This window comes from Pristis pectinata, chromosome 7 (assembly GCF_009764475.1).
Source record: "Pristis pectinata isolate sPriPec2 chromosome 7, sPriPec2.1.pri, whole genome shotgun sequence".
Taxonomy (NCBI): Eukaryota; Metazoa; Chordata; class Chondrichthyes; order Rhinopristiformes; family Pristidae; genus Pristis; species Pristis pectinata.
In genome coordinates this window covers 47,947,804-47,964,056 of record NC_067411.1, presented here as the reverse complement: position 1 = coordinate 47,964,056, position 16,253 = coordinate 47,947,804, and positions in this window count along the sequence as shown.

Genomic DNA, 16,253 nt, shown 5'->3' with positions numbered 1-16,253 from the left:
TGTGATATTAAAGGGAAATGATACGTTTCTGTTAGCAAGCTCTGGTAAAGTGGCAACCTTGTTAAAGGAAAGGGGTTAATAATGTTACTATACTAGGTAAACTGAAGAAACCTTCGCCGCGAGGTCTCCATAAGTTTATCAGGGAGTTTACTAGGACTTTCACTTTCATATATTGTGAAAATGGAACTAGATTTCTTCTTTAGTATAGCTCTGATGCATTGAGCTACTGTGCCCACTATTTTTTTTCAAGTGTCCAATTATCTGAGCTGCTATTTGTGGGAATAAGCACTCAGAGCTCTTCTACGCACTAAAGAGGCAGAATATGGTCTCCCATTCCTCCCTACTTCTCTGAAAGATAAAACACAAGTTGAGACACAGTTTGGTTGGCATCAGCAGCCACTTATTACCTCACCCAAGGCCTCTTAATATCTGAGGCTAGACTGAGCAATAAGTGTCACAAAATATTATGACGATGAGCACAATTGCAAAACTGAATATTGCCTTATTTCTGATCTCATGCTGTAGCTGCAAGTACACAATTTCCAGCAAAAAAGTAGTCAATGAACATTGAACAGGAATAAAAATTATGGTTAATTTTACCAGTCTTGGCTCTGGTCATCATTTCAGGTTTGTGAGCTTTCATCATAACTGAGTGGACTTTTAGGGGTGAGCAGAGATCCTCCAGCAGATCCATGGCTTCAGAGAATACTTGCAGCCAGCATGCATCAGGAGAAGGTCACATCCAGTGAACACAGCAGCCAGCTGTAACCTGAAGCCTGGTTCCACCTGCATGCAGATAAAAGGAAGAAAGCAGAAGGCTTTGATTTGTTGCAGTAACTTTCAGAACCTCATAATTCCCAATGTACTGCCATGTGGAAAACACGGCAGCCAGTGTGCACACAGCATACTCCAACAAATCAGCAATGTGATGACTCCCCAGTAAGGGTATGCATCAATGTCCTGATCTCTGGTGCTGTCTGTGTGCATTTCCCTCAGAGTGCTATGGTTTCCTTCTTCATCCCTAACATGGTTGATTGGATTACCTCTTAGTGTAAAGAAGTGACAAAAAAATCAAAAGGGAGTTGGTGGACATGTGAGGGAGAATAAATTGCAGGGTAATTATATATAGAAAGGTGGAATGGAACTGATGAGATTGTTCCCCTGGGATCAAGAATGGAACTAATGGGCTGAATGGCCGCTGTCATAGTAAGTAAGTAATCCTTTTTTTGTAGTTTTGATTGGTGGGTAGAGATTAGCCTACACACCAGAGACGACTTCATTCTTCTTCAAAATAATTCCATGCATCAGTGTGCATCTGAAACAGTAGGCAGAGCCTTAGAGTAAGAGCAGAAAAGACTCCAGCAGTGCAGTGTTCGCTCATGCCTACAAGAGAAAATCAGCCTAGATTTATGTATTCTGGAATGGATTGGTCTCATGACCTTCAGACTCAGACAAGAATCTTAGAATCATGGAATAGTTACAACATAAAAAGAGGCCATTCACCCCAATGTGTCCACATTGGCTCTCTACTGAAGCATATTCACTCATTCCAACCCTGGTCCTTTCTCCATTGCCTTGCAAATTCTTCCCTCACCATATATTGATCCAATTCTCTGTTGCAAGCCACAATAGAGCCTGCTTCCATCAAATCTGCAGGCAGTGATTTCCAGATTTCAACCACACACAGTGTAAGATGTTTCTCCTTATGTCACTCTTAATTCTATTCCTCTTTATTTTGTAGCTGTGACCTTCAGTCCTCAACTCCTTCATCGAAGTGAACGGCCTTCTGCTATCCCTCAGATCGGATTCCGCTATCTATCAGATCCCTTACCTCAGCATTTTATTTACAAGTTAAACAGTTCCAACCTCTCTATCCATGGAATGGTAGTCCCTCATCCCAGAAACCATTCTCATAAATCTCTTTTGTACCTTCTTTAAGGTCCTCACATCCTTACTATAATGAGATGACCAGAGTGAACACAGTACTCAGCAAGGGCCGGATCTGTGATTTATAAATGTTCAGCATGACATCCCTCTATTATCAATAAAGTCCAGAATCGTGCTTGTCTTATTAACTGCTTTCACAGCCTGCCCCCTGCCACTTTCAATGATTTGTTCACCAATGCCCCCAGATCCCTCTGATCCTGCACCCGTTTTGGTTCAATATCCTATAATCTACATTGCCTTTCCTCATTCTTCCTACTAAAATGCATCACTTCAGATACCTCTGCATTAAACTTCATTTGCAATGTATCTGCCTGTTCCAGCAGCCTGCTTATTAGCCTCATTAACCTATAACTATCTTTCTAACACTGCTTGCAGATTGAAAAAGAAGACGTAAGCAGACAGTACATTCCACACCACAACTCCTAGTTGTTACCAAACCACCAGAAATGGAAGGGTTAGGTAAATAAGAGAAACATGTTTCCTCAAGGGAAAACGAGCTAAATGAACATTAGGAATAACCTCCAAACTTGTGCATGTGATAACTTCACATGCCAATGGAGTAAGATATGCTTCTGCAATGTTTTGGTCTGATCGGATGAGAATCCTTGATAACACTCATCAGCTGTAACTTACAAATTAGAGGCAGCTGCAAAGTTGCACCTACCTCTACACACTGAGGGCCAAGAGACAACTACAGTCCTCCTTTATCCTCCCAGTGATGGGGAAATTGAACAGTACTATTTTTCATAATAATGATCTTTATTTAACCACACAGTTAAATCAATATTCTGTCTTCAGAATATAGTGAGGAGTCCATTTCCCAAGGTGGTTTCACCCATTATGGAGCCTTGACTCCAATTTTTCTTAAATCACTGATTTATATTATATTCTTACAAGGTTTTTGAGTTCACAGACAGCCTGATATTCATCTTGTAAATCACAATGCCATCTCCTACTAATCCTTTCAGAAGATGCTCGATGCCTTTTTGTCAAAAAATGATGGAAATGGTCCATTGGATAATGTGAATGGCTTAAAGTATTATGTACAGATTAACTCTTGTATGTAAATCAATACATGTCCTCCAATGCTTTTGAGATATGTGACATCTCAACTCGCATCTTGTATTAATACATAATGTTAAAACACATTCATAAATAATTTGTATTCAATATAAGCAGAAAAATTGTCTAGTTATCAGACACAGGGATTTATCATGGACAGGATGTATCACTAATAACTATTCCCCTATAGATGTGTTTGTCAGGTAGACTAAAACAAAGAATTTCATTGGCAAAATGCAAATTTTGGTTGTCCTAAAACAGACCTCAGTCACGTAGTTCCTTCAAAGTGTAGCTGCTGTTGTAATGGAGGAAAAAGCAGCAACTATTTTACACACAGTAAGCTCCCACAAGCAGAAATGGGATTAGTGACCAAATAATCTAGTTTAGTGTTTAGGCAGGGCAATGGGGTTGAATTCCCTTCTTCTCTGTAATGCATCCACCTGATAGGGGGTGACAACCTGACATCTGGTCTGAAAGATGACTGTCTAGGATTTCAGTTCCATAATGCTGTTTTCTTTGCTCCCTGGAATGAAATGCAGTAACTATGATTTTTGGGTCATTTCACTCTGGAAATTCAGCTGGGCACTTTCAGGCAAGAGTCACCCTTGTGCACTTAATGCAATTTCTGTATCAGTCACTCAAAGGGATTACATCATGCATTGCAGAGGAAATAAGACTTAGTTGTCATCAAACATTGTCGGCTACTCTTGGGGCCATGTTTTATTGAGGCAGCACCTTAATGGAACCTAGAAGTTAAGCCCATTATTTCCTTTTAATTCGTCCGGATTGCACCCAATTCTCCCACCCCCAACCCCCCTCCCCCAACATACAGCATTGGTTCCCACTTTCAACTGCCTGATTTTTCTCCTAATCTTACGAAACCCTGACCTCTAATCCTCCTGACCCAGAGATAGTTCTGAGGGCAAGGCCTTAACCTTCTGATCCTCCTGACCCAAACCATCACAGCACCTCCAATTATCCTGATATTGATAACCCCATATACCCAACCACATCACCCCCTTAATGCTCCTCTGATCCCCCAACTCTGAAGCCCCAATCTCCACCCATCTACCCACTCCCTATCCTCGCCATATTACCATCTCCTCTGTCCCAGGCATCAATTCTTCCAGAGGGACACCTGCTCCCTCGCTCCACAAATGAAACTCTGTTCTTTCCAGACAGCGCCATCCCTCAAACCCAACCCAACTCCAGGCCCTGCCCTTACCCAACAGTCCCATCTTCAAACCTAACCTGGTACCCAGGTACTGCTGGTTCTGGACTGCTGCCCACCAGACCAAAGCAGACCGCACAAGACCCCAATCCTCCTGGACAATTCATCACAAATTCTGAGCCCAGGTCCATGCTCCTTTCAGGCAACTTCCCCCCTCACCCCCAAACCTTATCCCCAAACCCAAAACCCAGGTCCTTCCAGACAATTCCCCTCATGAACCCTAGCCCCAGGTAATGATCCTTCCAAATGATCCAATACCCTTGACCATATGCCCCTATAGGGCTTATGGTTACTGCCCATTCCTCCCTCCTCCCCCAATTCCAGCTACAGTCCCTGCAGCAGGTTTTAAAGAAAAGTATGCCACAGTTAGAAGCTTCCCATTGCAATGCCAGTCCAGCATACCCATATGATTACACCAGAAAAGTCGAAGCACCTCCTGAATTGTTTCATTCCCTTACTCCTCAGTAAGATATCATTCTTTATTCCTTTATTCTACCAATCCCTCCCCTATCTTCTTTACTACTGAAAACTAAATAATTTTCTCTTTTCCCAGTTCTTGACAAAGGACTTGAAATAGTAACTCTTTTATTCTTTCCACAAATGCTGCCTGACCTGCTGAGTACTTCCAGCATTTTCTGCTTTTATTTTGAGTAGATTAGGATTGCATTTTCTATAAATGAAGAAGTAGAAACTGCAGATGTTGGAAATCTGAAATAAAAAAACAGAACTTGCTGGAAACACTCAGCAGGTCAGGCAGCATCTCTGGAAGAGAAACAGGGTTATAGTTTCAGGTCAAAGACCCTTTGTCAGAACTGGGAAAGAGAGAGAAAACAAAGTTAGTCTTAAGTAGCAAAGAAGGTATGGAAGGGATGAAATGGACAATGAGAATATTGCTAATAGGGTGAGGCTGGGGTTGCAATGGGATAAGTAGTAGAGGACATCCAGTTGATAGGTTAATGGGGAAAGTTAGAGAGCAAACAGAACGGAACAAGAGTTACGAGATGAGGGCAGTTAGGACATGAGAATACAGACAAAACATCATGAAATGGCACAAAATGCAGGACATACCCTGTAGGTCAGACTGCGCTAATGGACAGAGAAAAACTGTGTCATATCAGCAGCTGATATGGGCAATCTGATACAGGCAAAGAAAGCAGGTTACCTGAAGTTGGGGAATTCAAAATTGAGTCTGCAAGGCTACAGCATGCCCAGTTGGAAGATGAAGAGCTGTTCCCTTAAACTTACATTGCACAACTATCATAACAGTGCAGGAGGTCACAGACAGATTGGTCAGAGTGGGACAGGGTGGAGAATTAAAGTGGCAGGCAATAGGGAGCTTGGAATTGCCCCTGTGGACTAAATGCAGGTGCTCCACAAAGAGATCACCATATCTGTGTTTTGGTTTCCTCCAGTGTAGAGGAGACCACATTGTGGAACAATGAATGCAATATGCTAGATTGTAAGAAGTGCAGGTGAATTGCAGTTCACTTGCAAGTTGTGTTTGGGTCCTTGAATGATAGAAGAGAAGAGGTGAAAGGAAGGATGTTGCATCTCCTGTGATTGCATGGGAAAGCGAGTGGAACAGGGAGTCATGAAGGGAACCATCCCTTCAAAATGCTAATAGAGGAGGGAACGATGTATCAGGTGGGAATCTTGTTGACGCTGGGGAAGGTGACTCTGAGATATCTCCCTTCTTTCTGAACTATGGCTTCCCTTCTACCATAGCTGACGCAGCCCCTTGAAGCGTCTCATCTATTCCCATCTATTAATTTGTTCTCATTCCACTACTGGACAGAGCAAGGACTGAGTTCCCCTGCTCCTTACCTTCCACTCTATCCAGCATCTTCATTATTCTTCACATTTTCTGCAAACTTCAGAAGAATACACGAACCAGACACATATGACTTTTTGCTCAGGATCTGGGGATCTCATTGAAGTGAACAAAAATCTTGCAAGAAGGATGCAGAAAAGGATATTTTCTCTGGTTAAGAAGACTAGAACAAAAGATTACAGTCTCAGAATAAAGTGTTGGCTATTTAAGTCTGAGAAGAGGAGATTATTTGCTTTGTGCAGAGGATAGTGAATCTTCAGAATCCTCTACTCTCTGGAGGGCATTGGAGGGTCAGTTGTTGAATTCATTCAAAATACAGATCAATAGATCCCTGGAAATGAAAGGAATCAAGGGATATGAAATGACATAGCAAAAGGAGCTGAAGTAGAAAATCAGCCTGATCTTGATGAAAGGCAGAGCAGGCTCAAAGGCCAGATGTCTACTTCCTGTTCCTAATTATTATGCTCTTACATGCAAGAGGGAAGACGAGTAGAGAATTATTCACTTGATGATTACCATGCACTTTACAGGGAAAGCGTAGACTTCAATAAAAACAAAGGATTTCTGAAATACTCAACAGGTCAGGTAAGTAAATGTGAAGGGAGAAACATAGTCAATGTTTCGGGTCAATGACCTTTCACCAGAAACACCAGGTCTTGATTCTTCCAGACTACCTCTACCACGAATGAAAATTTTCAATGAGTCATTGATCTGAAACATAACTCTGCTTTCCTCTCAACAGATGCTACCTGACCTGTTGAGTATTACAAGAACTCTCAGTTTCCTACTTCAGACTTTCAGCATCTGAAGTTTTTTTCCCCTTTCTAATCATGGATTTAAAGCTGGATTTCAGCTATCCACTAGAATTTCTGCTTTCCATACCGCTGTTCAAGGTGTACTTTTAATCTTTGCTCTAGACACTGTAGATTGAAATATACATGGAACAATGGAATAAAATAAATCTTACATTTTTTCCCTTTGATAATAAGCCTATTGCTAATTCACCAATTACCTACTGATGTAATTAAGTATTTCAAAACAGTCCCTAGGGAGAAGTGCACTATTAGCTACAACAGAAGTCTCTAATTAACTGCAAAAATGACAGATTAATCTGACCCATGGCTGGGAAAGGTTGGATCTGCCAAACATTTAAAGACAAATTTCTTGGGAACCTATTGCCCTCACTGCCTTTCTAAAATATTATATTGACAGTAACTTAAAGCATTAATTGGTCCTTAACCACGAGGTTCTTTTGCTTGTGATGGATTCTGCTCATAATGTGGCATATCTGAATACACCTGCTCCCATAGTGTTGATTTTGACCTGAACTTTCAAAGCACATCACTCCTACAGAAGCATTGTCTATGTCCCTCCACAGAATGGCTACAAAGATGCTCCTTCTGTACAAGGCACTACTGTATCAGATATCTCTATTTTACTTCCTGTATTTTGAATATTCATGACCTTGGGAAAGTTTCAGTGCCCAATGAAAACAATCAAAACAGAGGCCTGATGCACTTGTGAAAATATTGTTGTAAGTGTGAGCTCGAAGACAGGGGTTCTGAGTTAATAATTCTTATGTGACTGACTATAAGTTGCCTGATTCTTTTTCCTCCTTTGAAAAACAGTTGACATGTGGAATAGCCTCCAAGGGAAAATAGCCAATGTTGTGCAGGGAAAGTGAGAGAAAACTCATGAGGGATAATCCCTAGCATCAGAGAGTTGAGCAATTATTGAGGAACTGGGACAGATTTCTCCTGAAAGGAGGACTGAGAGGAGTGGAAGGGAAGAAGAAGAAATTGTCGCAAAAAGTGTACATCTTTGACATTCATCTTAATTTGAATTGAGTCTCTGTTAGTTCAAGAAGCTACAAATTCTGAGGCTCGATTCAATTTAAGATGAATGCCTGCAACACCTTCATTACAAATTGGCAACGTAATGTATGGCATTGACTTACAAGGTTGGAACTATTCAGGAAATAATTGATACCTGATAGATGCAGATTATGAACATGATAACTGCAGAGCTTTTTCTGGTATATTAATTAGGGTATACCAAATAGATGTTCTCGACTACTCTTCTTTAACTTTTTTTTGAATGGATGGGATAGAGATCTGGACTGCCATTGAACTGAAATGAAACTGAAGAATAATGGACAGATAGGACTAACTGCTTCCAAGGGATCATGTGATTGTCAGGAAGCTGGGACATGCCACTCAACAACAGGTAATAAATAGTTGAACATAAAGCTGTGGGTAGGGATAAATAACCTGGAATTTTGTGAAACTGCGTTTGCTATTCCTATTCTTATTTACAAATGCATACAAAACTAACTGTAAAAGTCATTTTGTTTTTGAAATATTCATAAATCAGATAATACTTTTGGACAATTATTTCTTCTTCATCTAAGACCAAGTCACAGAACCATTGAAAAATAATTTGTATGTTGACACAAAACTCAAGGTGTTGTTTACATGTGAAAAAGCCAAGTGATCTTTGTTAATGAATTTTGACAAACACACATTGGCAATACAACAGAATTTTGCTCATCTGTTGTTTCCAAGTGGGTAAAAATATTTAACATGTAATTTGTTGATCTATACTGGACACCACTCAACTCATTTGCAAAGATCTGTTGGACTAAGCAATTTACCGTCATTAGATGGATATGTCAGCTGTGAAATATTTAGCTCCCATTATTTATCTTGTGAATAGCTTCCTGTTAAATATTTTCAGCTGTGCAGAATGAGTTTAGCTTTTGTTTTTATGATGCTACATATTTCCTTTTATTATTTATAGAATTCTTCTTCTCCTTCTTTCACACAAGCAATGGCAGAAAAGGTACCTGTTAAAGTTTTATGTTGAGGATTGATAGCCTGTCGAAGATAGCAATGCCTTAAAGTATTAAAGAGATAACAGCAAAGTCTGGATAACAAGCCATCAACAAGTTCATGTTAACATACGATCAACGAAACACTACAATTTCCATCCCAGCATACAATGTGGTGCCTGGGATGAACTTTTCAAAGAGGCTATGGCTTTGAAATGGTGAAGAACTTATTCATGCAAACACACATAGGATGCAGCTGCAATTCTCTGTGTTCTTCTCTGAAATCCTTGTGATGTTGCTGTCAACAAAGAATTACAAGTTAACACATAAGTAACATGGATAGTGTGACGCAGCTGGTTCTGTCTCCAATCGTCCTTTGAAAGTGTTAAACATCAGAATTGTCACTAGAGTAAAGTCTTTTCACCAATATTTCAGAATGCTGATATGCTCAGACTTTTCCCTGCCAAAGTATGTTTGTTGTGCTAATGGTCGAACATGAAACATTTCTGTCTCAGTTTATGGACATACAACAGGCAAATGGGATGAAGATAGTACATTTCAAAGGAGAGGTTATGTGAATCAGATTGTCACAGTTGTGATTTCTGTATTATAAAATAAGGCAGGTTCAAGGCATACTTTAGCATTTCACAGGAACCTGCAGACAGGATTGATCTCTTTTCATTGGGGAATACACTCCTCCATTTGGTCAGTAGAGTATGTTATGTTTTAAATCATCTCAAATTAATGAATGCATTACGTTTAAAGTGAAATGACAACTTGAAAGGAACTGTACACGTAGGGACAGGCTCCTTCAAGTGATTGCTGCTGTAAGCTGAGTCCAGAATCAGAGTTAGAGAGAAGTACATGTAATTAGATGTTACAGTTAGTCACAGTTGAGGGCTAAAGTTGTGTAAGGTTGTTAAAGTACAGAAAACATATTACTGTACAATAATTTGTAGCATTTTATGACATAATCTTCAGTAGTTTCATATAACATCTTAATTGCATTATTTGAGTGTTTGTACTTATACTATGTTGGCACTTGTTCATTCTTAATAATCTTTCAAAAGAGTTCTGGGTTCCATGAGCCTTGACTAGTTTCATCCTATCCTATAGATTCAGACTGAACTCAGAGAGTAAGTGTAAGAGAAACTATCCTAGGTAAAGCAACCATAATCTTAGGTGTGTGAGTGTGTGTGGTTAAGTGTACAAATTAATGACACAGTGACCTGAACTTGGTCAGAGAACTTCCAGAGAACTTGAGTTTGAATTTCAGAAAAGGAGACTGAAAAGATGAATTCACCTTAAGTGAATATGGAAAATAAACTGGAATAAAACAAAAAGTAGCACCGGTTGAAAAGGTATAAATAAGGGGAGATTTTTTGTTGACTTATTCTGATGGCCTCTAGTTTTCCTTTCCTCATACGTTTGGAGAAGATTAAAGATACAGGTGGAGACCATGCCATGGAAGCATTAACACAAGAATGAGAACTTGAGTTTGAGGTACTGTTCAACCAGGCTGTCAGTTCAGGTGAGTGACCACAGGTGAATGGAAGATTGCAAGGACATGGCAAATGCCTATTGACCCATTGCCCCTGTGCTTATGCTCAGTTCTAATCCAGCATTCCATTTAGATTCTTAACTTTTAATATGCAACCTCCTGTTTTTGTTTACTGGGGGATAATGCCTCACATTTATCTATGTTTTAAGTCATTTGTCAATTATTCACCTACTCTTTTGATGTCTTCCTGACTTTTGTTGTTGTTTCTTTCGGTGTTGATTTTACTTACAATATGCTGCTTTCCACACATTCAGAAATTTGCGAGATCTAAATAGTTAATTTCTGAGGATTGATTCTTGCATGGCCCTTTCTCAACTTTGGTGACTCTGAACTGTAATCCATTAATTCACACATGGGATGCAGCTGGAATTTAACTCTCTGTGTTCTTTTCTGAAATCCTGGGTTTCAACTATTCATTCTTCCACCTAACTCCTGACTCTGGACACTCTGGCATCACCATGTGTTGTCCAATCAAAAGCATTTTAAGGATATAATTATACTCTGTTATATTACCCACTCTATATGTTACCCCTTCAATTAATTCTATGAGATCAGTCAAGCATATATTCCCTTATCAAATTCACATTGACTACTCATTAGTATAATTTTGGATTGTAAATTGTCTTCTGTTTCCTGCACTAGCAACAATTGATTCATTTTTTCCCATCAGCAATGTTAAGTTGAACAATTCTATAGTTCCCTGGACTTGTTCTTTCTCTAATCTCACATAATTGCATCAAAGTTCTAGTGCATCCCAAAGTGTGCATTAAATAGTCTGGATGCAAAGGAAACAACAATCATTTAATCATTGTCCTATCCCAAGATCAAAGTTCAGCTAGGCGTTGAATTTGTAAGCAGAGGTCGCGGTTATCAGGCACTGCTGTAACATTGGTGGGAGTTGGGGGAGTTGAAGGAAGGCTGGAGATTGGGAAGTCAGAGGGGGGATTGATCATGTAATGCTGGAGATGAGAGGACCTAAGGATGTAGCAAAGTACGTTACTTGAAGTACTTGTCTCCCTGGTCCTTGCTGTGGGAGTCAGATCGTGTTGCCCTGGAACTGCCCCAAAGATGATATAAATCAAGTTCCCCTGCAATACTCCAAAGCCAGGCTCAGTTGTACCTTCCCGTAAATGTGACAAGGTGAGGTAAGCAGTCTTGCCTAGAAAATCATCTTGTTAGCAATCAATTTTTTGAAGTCATTGGAATGAACTTCAGAGGTAGGGGAAAATATGATGACATGACCATAAAAAAATTCTCTTGTAAACAAATTGTTCACAGATTCCCACATACCACCATCTCGTCACAATAGCTGCCCTGCCATATATAGTCTTTGTTGTTTATTGTTAACTGTATTCAAATTATGGCACTGCTTTTGTTAAAGAACAAATTACTCAGTCCATTTGCCCATTCTCTGAGTCGGTCCTCCACACTAGCAATGACATCACCTTTTCAGAATTACTCTTACTTTAGTTTCACTGATCATTATCCTTAAACTGTTTTTATCTCCCTGCACAGATGGTAATATCACTGTTTTAGTTTCTGCTTTAGCCCAGATGTTATCCTCAGAGATTCATAAACAGCAATTAATTAACCGATCAGCCTGACCTCTATGCTAGGGCTGTTGTCATCAATAAGAAAACAATAAGAAAACTGTAGAGTTAATCTAAATTGATTCACCCATGTAAGACACTCCCACGGAAATCAGGACTAGATGCAGGGTTTCGACCTGAAAAATCAACAATTTATTTCCTCCCACAGGTGCTGCATGACCCTCTGAGTTCCTCCAGCACATTGTTTGTTGCTCCAGAGCCATAGAGTCCTGTTTCAGGATTAATTTTTACCCAACAAATCATTAAAACTGATTATCTAGTCATTTATCCCATTGTTGTCTGTGAGCTCTCATGTGTGGAGATAATCTACTTTACAACAGGATTCCACCTCAGTAGGACTCTCATGGTTATGAAAGCTTCGAGGATACCATGAAAAATGTGATATAAATGCAAGCTCTTTCTTTCTTTGTTCAGAATATTTTACACACTTCTTGTAATATTGAATATCTTAGACTAACTTACTGTTGAAGTTATCGAGTCATTTGCACCATAACGATTCTTTTGATCCATTGAGTCCATGTTACAATCAGCCACCCATTTACAATAATCCTCGTATTAATCTCATGATTGTATTCTCCCCCATTCCCAAAACTACTCACCAGATTCTACACTCATCCATACACTGCAGGCATTTTACAATGGGTAATTAACCCACCACTCAGCACGCCTTTGGGATGTGGGAGGAAACCAGAGCAACAGGGGGAAACCACGTGATTGCATGGAGAACGTGCAAACTTCACACAGACAGCACTGGGGGTCAGGATTGTACTCAGGATACTGGAGCTGTGAGGTAGCAGATCTACTGGCTGTGCCATTGTGTTACCCTCTTAGCATAAGTCTTCCAATTTTCTATCAATCTAATGTACCTGCAAAATGTACTCTATGAGTTAGAATGCTCAAAGGTCAACCACTACACCCCTTAATATTTGCTTGTAAATCTTAGAAGGAATAGAGCTTTTTGCCTTCAATCATTTTTTTTCCTTTTAAACTTTTGAAATATTTACTAAAAAAATCAATTTAGCTGGGACATGGTTCAGAGGGTTGCCCACCATTGTCTCACCAAAAAGTTCAATCTTGTGGTTGCTACAATTAAAATCATTCCTTTCATGACTGAGCAGCCACAAAAGATCACAAAATATAAAAAAAATGCAGATGCTGGAAATCTGACATAAAACTAATATTGCTAGAAATACTCAGCAGATCAGGCAGCAATGGTGGAGAGAGAACGGACTTGATGCCTTAAATTAATATTCTTTCAATGGACCCCTGCTGAAAGGTCCTTGTCCTGAATCATTAACTGTTTCTCTCTCCACAGGTGCTATCTGCCTACTATTTCCAGCAATTTCTATTTTATATATAAAACATAGGCTTTCCATAAGATATCATTGAATATTATCCATGAGTAGGAAATATTGACTGAGATTCCTTTCCTTCCCACCTACTCAAAGACCTTGAAGTCAACCACAGCAACCTTACCATTAGCTCAACTCAAATCATCTAAAGCTGCACTGACCAAATTCTTTCTGGTTTGGATATTTTAGTACATTGAAAGGTAATATATGCATTTTATCAGGTTTACAACACAAAAATAGGCTGTTTCTCTAAATAATCCATCCTGGTATTTATGCTCAAAGCAATCTCTTCTCATCCTGGTCTTTGCATCTTATTAGCATAGTCTTCCCTTCCCTTCTTCCTCATATCTTAAGTGAATGGATCATACAGTGAAATGTACTGTTTTCTAGATGTTGCTTGTATGTCCATGTACCCAGCTGTGTATTCCTCTCACTATTCAATCTCCAGTGCATGGATGCTGTTCACCCATTTTGTGCCCTTCCCATCTTTTATCCAACTGCTCTACCTGTTGCTGTGCTTCTCTCCCCTGTTTATTTGACTTTACATCAGCAATGCTGTACATCTATAATTCACTTTAATTTGATGTAAAATTAATGAAGTGTTTAATTATCTATCATTTCAACAGTGTTGCCATTTAGGTAGGTAAATATTTCAAAGCACTTTTGTAATGTTAATGCATTTGATACATGACTGTGCCATTATTATTTTAATAAAGGAATCGTTCTGTCTGCCTGTTTGCCTTTCTTCTGAATTTACTTTTCATTGGACAAGGACTCGGATAGGGAGTGAAGGAAGCAGCCTGTTCAAAATTCCAAAATTTATTTCGTAAGTGTTTGATTCACTGCAGACCTAACATATCCACAGGGCTGACAGTGGGGTGTTGGAAGGGTTGCTGTAGCCACCCCAAAATTCATCTTGGATCTTAGATATCTACCCTTCCTTGCTCCCCCTGCTCTTCTCCCCCTACTTCAGAGCCATCACACTGTTAGGAACCCCACTCTTCCATTCCTCAAAATGCTGGAGGTGAATTCTATCCGCTGTTACCCCCCATTACTCCACTCTACAGGTGGGCCATTCAATAGGTGGGGGAGAGGGAGTGTGTATGGGAGTGGGGCAAATAGAATATTGGTATGGTATACTGGAAATGGGAGGTGCGGTGTATGGGATGGGGAGGAAGGGAGGAGGATGGAGTGGTAGGAAAAGATGGAAGTGTGAAGGGGTGTGAGGGGACAATAGGAAAGAGGGATGGGAAAGGGAGGGATGCTGTTGGAAACATGGGAGTGGGAGAGAGATGTGGGAGTTAAGCATATGAGTGGAGGTGGACATCGTTCATTATGTAATAATATGTTAAATCGATGCAGTAAAGGATCTGTTACCAGTTTTAATTGCCCAGCTGGTCAAAGTGTTGTAGTTTATTATAATGCCTGTGATTTTGTGCTGTTGTTATATTTCAAAATTTGTTTTTAGGTTCATAACCAAATTCCTGCAGGAGATGGATGCAACACTTATAGTTTTGGATGATTGCAGTTGTCATACAGACATGATTGGTTGGGGAAACAACACACTTAAAAGTTGATTGATTGTTGTTTATTTTACTTTAAATTCCTGTAGTTTTGTCTTTTACTTGTGCAATTGGCTAATTTTAAAATATAATACAATAAATTATCCAATATAAGATAATCAGTAATAAGCTTTTATTTAGTCACCTATTTTTTAGGTAACGTTTGTTCATTATAAACTAACAAGCTTCCATGAAGATTAAGATAGAAAATGATCTGTTTGCCTACAGTATATAATCTTCTTTTCTCTTGTTGCAGACGACATAGATAACAGGATCAAGTGGGTGCTCATTGTTGAGAAGCATGCAATTATAGTAACTAAGTATTGTTCGTTGCAATAACAACAAAAGACTTCTGATGAAGAGGTCATCAATTTGAAGCATTCACTCCATCTCACTCTGTTAAATATTTTCAGCATATTCTGTTTTATTTCAGAGTTTCATCTCTTCATTTAAGTATATTTAACTAGAAGGTATGTGGTTCAGCTGCCTCAACGTCTTAGTTTTCTGAATGGCCAACATTAACCTCACCATCACCCTCCCATTAAAGTCTTCCAAGGCTGGAAGGAGATTAGAACCACTCTGATTTACCTGTGTAATAGTACTGCAGCCCAATCAGTCGTAGTAAAACTCTATGTGAAAGTATGGCAGTGGTTCAGGAAAAAACTTCTCAAAGGCAACTCTAGATGGGCAATATCTGCTATCAGCAAAACCAGCATCTCAGGAATGAATGCAAACCAAAAATGTTGAACATTACAAATTACCATGCACATTGGTCTAATTTTAAGAACAGTCATCTCAAACTAACTCCTGCTGATACAAATGGATGTGCACTTGCACAATATAAACACTGATGGATGAACAGGAACTGTGCTCACCAGGAGTCTCCAGTTATGATCCTACTGGTGTATGTACAGACAGCAGATGTGATTTGGAGCTACAGAGTGTGCAGCATTCTCGTTGCAGAAGGAAAATTCTGCAAAAGATTACATTCAGCAAGTATGTGCACTTGTCACTCTATGTATGGTGGCATTTTCCACTAACCCTGAAGAAGACATCTATCCCAAGAAGATGCCACTTCCCATCATGGAGTCCACCTGCCTCTCTGGACCTGGGCTCGCTTCATTCCTTTCAAAGTATTGATGTCAATTTCCACACTGCCATCACAACCAAATCAGGGAAAGGGAGAACTCCTAACAAGGTGGATCACTATATCCACTTTAGTGCTTGGGGCAAGTGTCTATAGGCGGATGGAGCTACTGTCATTTAC